The sequence below is a fragment of the Urocampus carinirostris genome, chromosome 10, assembly GCF_059441175.1.
Source record: "Urocampus carinirostris isolate Australia breed hairy pipefish chromosome 10, RoL_Ucar_1.0, whole genome shotgun sequence".
NCBI lineage: Eukaryota > Metazoa > Chordata > Actinopteri > Syngnathiformes > Syngnathidae > Urocampus > Urocampus carinirostris.
Genome location: NC_142358.1, coordinates 5,698,927 through 5,703,616, shown reverse-complemented (window position 1 = coordinate 5,703,616; position 4,690 = coordinate 5,698,927). Strand labels below are relative to the sequence as shown.

At 44.6% G+C, this 4,690-nt stretch overlaps 1 pseudogene; it reads left to right on the top strand.

Moving 5' to 3' along the window:
* The first annotated feature begins 1,815 nt into the window (after positions 1-1,815).
* On the top strand, positions 1,816-1,979 carry LOC148357561 (U2 spliceosomal RNA; annotated as a pseudogene).
* Positions 1,980-4,690: the final 2,711 nt, after the last annotated feature.

The window sequence follows — 4,690 nt, the reverse complement described above, 5'->3', positions numbered from 1 at the left end:
AAGTGAAGGTGCCCTTGTTTTCCAAAGAAGAGGTAATCATTTTCCCAAAGGTGACCTTTGGGGAGCATCTAGAAAATGCCGTTTTGTGTCAAGGTTCCCCCACCCCCAAATTACAAGCGATCTACGCCTCTCCCCTGCACCGCTCGCTTTTAAGACCTTAATAAGAAGTGGATCTGATGGTAATTCCCGATGTTTTATTCATGGGGTTTGGATTCCAATGGATCAAAGTCTAATCTGTTCCCCTAATGCACTGGCTTCGTTGCAGATTGAACCGTCCTGACCCGTCCTGAGCGCCGGGAAAGGTAAACGGCCAGCTTTATCCTCAAGGCGACGGCCGGTTCACGACTCGGCCTTTTTTTATGGTTCCAACGGACGTTTTACGGGAAAGACGACCTTTGGCGGCTCTGACATATCGCCCGGTTTGAAGGTTCCCCGGGCGCTCGGAGCAACCGGATCGGTCCAGGCCAGACCGAGGTTTTCTTTAAACGGAGATGGAGTCATTAAACGGGGAAAGGGGCACACCGGGCTCATCTACCGGCATCGGCCGGGTCGACATCTCCCCCATTAAATAGTTTTTGTGGAAACTCTGTGGTTTCCCTTCTTACACCACCTGATGCGACAACAACACAGCAACAATCATTATTTTCATTATTATACCCTATGTTTTCCGGACTATAAGGCGCACCCGAAAACCCCCAAATTTGCCAAAAATTCAAAAGTATGTCTTACAATCAATCCAGGGTTACCAAAAAGTAGTCATGTTTATTTGCAGAGCTGTTCATCATAAAAAGTCTCAAGAATGCTGTTTATTAAAAAATGTTTTGCAACCCTAGCTCTTAAAGTAGTTTTTACTTTGTGCGCCTCATACAGTATATTAAATTACTTTTTAATTCATATAACATTTGGGGTGCACTTCAAAATTGAGTGCACCTTATTGACCAGAAAATAATGTTTCGGATATTATTTGTTTTTGTTTGTTTTTTTAATGCAACATTAGCTCTTAAAGGGACGTTGTGTCTTAGGGGCCGGTCACACAGACATTTGCGGCTGAATCACGGCCAGAAATTTATGCCTTTGAGGCGGACGCCATTGGACGCACTAAGATCGCCATTCAGACGAGATACAGCGGTGCTTAACACGCAGTCGAAAATTCGTGCGCAGGTGGCAGCGCGAAATAATCTGGCACTGCACAAACTTTCAGAGCACGGGCACACAGCCTTTCACGAGCGTATTGAGGCTGAACCACGGCCAGAAATTCCTGGCCGTGAAGCAGATGCTGTTGAGCGCTGTTGGACTTTTAGAGACCGCCATATAGACGAGATAGAGCAGTGCTTTACTCGCGGTCGGAAATTTTCACGTGGTTGGCCGCGTTCAAAACTTTTGAGCTGCTCAAAAGTTTGAGCACGTGTTAAACCGCGTGCCGCACACGTGGTCAACACGAGGAAATGACGCGGAAATGACGCGCAAACGACGTGCTCTGGCCGCGGCCAGGGCGTGCTTACACATGGGTAGGACGGGAAATTTCAGGGGGTAATCGTGGGTGGAGCATGGTAATAGCATGTTTTGCGCCTGTATCGCGGTGTTATTACGTGAAATTAGCGTGTTACGCGTGTGACAGTCAAACGCCTTTCTCCGCGTATAAACAGCGCGAATGCCGAGCATCAGTTCATCAGTTGTGCTCGTGACGTCAAGGGGGTGAACATGGATCCCCGTCAGCGTAGTTTCTCTTCATTTCGAATAAATCTTTCGGTGCATTCGCAATGGTCGCAACAAGGCTTTATAGCCAGGACCTTAACTAGGCCTTTTAATGCTAGGACCTTAGCTTGGCCTTTGATGCTAGGTCCTTAGCTTGGCCTTAGATACTAGGTCCTTAGCTTGGCCTTTTGATGTTTGCATTCCGGAGATGGAATAAGAGCTTGCTCTGTCCACTCCACGCATCGGCCCGGTATTGCAGTACCTCCGGAAACGGTGCATTCGCAATGATCGCAACAAGGCTTTAGGGCTAGGACCTTAGCTTAGCCTTTTGGCTGAGAGTAAGTGTCCCAGCTCCTAGGCTTTGTAGCATATAATGAACTGACCGATAACGGATAATGGATAATGAATAACGAAGATAGATCAATAACCCTTAAAAACCCCAAAACCCCTTTTGGCCGAGAGTAAGAATCCCGGCTCCTAAGCTTTGAAGCGTATTATGAAATGATCGATAATAGATAGTGATTAAAGAAGATAGACCAACAACACTTAAACTCCTCCCCCTCCCCCTCCGTCAGCGTAGTGACCTCGTCTTAATCCAATTCTATTTCTTGACATTTCTTTTCAAGATAATAAAATAAATATGATGCTATTGCTTGAAGTCTTGATTTTCACGGGACTATGTCTTGTGCGATTATTCTTTTTACAGCCCGGTGCTGAGATTTGCATACCCTCGCTACTACAAACACATTTACCTCGTTTCATCTCACTTTTAGGGAAAGCAATGGCGAACATAAAACTAAAACCACTTCGTCTTGCATTTGTTGGAAATGAAATACAACTTAAACCTAAATTTTCCCCCCCTTGCGTGAACGCGCATTCTGCTGCGCTTCCAACGAAAGCGATCGTATTCTATATAAAACGCTTATTAAAACTATAATGCGAGCTAATTATAACAATTGGGAGATCCTTGTCTATATAACGCGTTTATTTAAACAATATAGTGCGATCGTATTCTACAAAATGCGTTTGTCAACGCGGATGAAAAAGTCACCAACGTCAATGCACGCTTCCAACAGAAGCGATCGCAGCAGAATGCGCGTTCACGCGAGGGGGTGGGGGGGTGGATGTGTTGCGTAGGTGTCGGATTTGGGCACAACACCGGCTCGGGAGCTTTTATACCCGTGGTCCACACGAGAAAATGACGCGATGAGGAAGCGGAACAGTCGCCGGCGTCTTTTTTCCGGCCATACCACAGATGAACGGCGGGTTGGCCAAATTTGCGCATTTTCCATCCCGGGCAACCACGGGCAAAAAAAAAACGCAAAATTTTAGCCGTGATTCAGCCGCAAATGTCTGTGTGACCGGCCCCTTATATAGTGTCTGTTTGTGGGGAAAAAAAACAAAATTACTTCTCTTTTCTTTACCACAAAAAAAATAAACATTCTTTGGCGTGTTTGACTTCAGGGATCTTTATTTCGTAACTTTACAAGAATAAAGTGCAATTGCGCCTCCACTACACTATGGCACAGATGCATTCTCATTGGAAGATTATTTTGTTATATTTAGCCTTCACGAAGTACATTAAGAACAGGGTATAAACATTGAGAATGAAGAGTTGACACGAAGTGTAGCAGACCTTCAAGTGACCCAATAATAAAAAATATTTGACACGGATGCGGAGACAGGCAAAGAGAGACGAAAAAAAGACTCCCCTCGAAAGCAAAGATGAGGAAGTCTGACGAAGCGTATGTAGGAAAGACCAGCGTGCTTGTTATGAAAAAATCTTAGTAACATACAGCAAAAAGCCCAAAAATCTACGCTGTCACTCAAAGCATTAAAAGCCAATCACGGTGAAAAGACGCTTGAGTTTTATTTTACAAGAAAATGTACCCAAAGGTTTGGATTTTGCTTGGATGGAGGTGACGTATTAGCAGAAATATCGAGCAATTGTTGTTTTGTCCCTACTAAAAAAAATCAAAGCTGCACCACCGCAAGCGGCAGCCTTTCCAGCAGCTCCGTGTTATTTTGCACTTTTTGTGATTTATTGTTTTAAGTGTCTGCTTCTATCTTCTGTGTTTTTCGTCCCGTTTGACAGCTGCACTTTGGATTACTTTCTATCCTATGGACATGGGTTTTAACGCACAAAAATGTATTTATTCGAGGAATCAACTCCTTGCCCAGAAGAATTTCGTACCAGCGTGATGAGGGGGGCTATCGTGGATGGAGAGCAGGGAGCCAGCTAAGCGGCTAGCGCCGTTTTTAGTCTTCGGTACCGTCTGTAATCATGGTAAATGTGAACTTTCTACCAAATAAGACAGACGTACTGGCTGTGCTGGTGAAAAACATCAAAGCGCACAGGGAGTGCAGTTTGCTGTGTTTTACGGAAACGTGGCTCACGTCTAGCATCCCGGACGCTGACGTGGAGCCACCCTGAGCTACCCGGCTTCAGCGCTGTAAGACAGAGACACGAAAGCATGCGGGAAGCGAAGAGGAGGTGGACTCAGTAACACGAGGTGGTGTATCCCTGGGCACAAATATTTCCATCTGCTGCAGGGACGTCGAACTTTTGGACTAGTGTGTGACGTATCTATCCATCTATCTAAATATCTATCTATCCATCTATCTATCTGGTCATCATATTATAAACACTTGCCCTTTAAACAATATGCTAAGGCCTCATAGTCAATGCTAGAGTAACTGATTAAGGATTTAAGTGGTTAAAAATGATTCATTTACCAATGATGCCATGTTATAGTATTTTCTACTAAATCATTAGCTCTAGAATGAAAGTGACGCTCCACAAATTGGATCATTTTCATACACGGAAATGAGACTTGAGTTTCCTTAGTATTCCCGCAGTGCACCTGGCAAAACGGCACGCTGAAACACTCTTGATTAAATAAATCACTCCAAGCACTTTCCATATTTTTGTACCTTTCTTCGAAATGCCATTTTTTTGCCTTCTGGCTTTTGGGCTGCAGATGAAAAGCCCTTG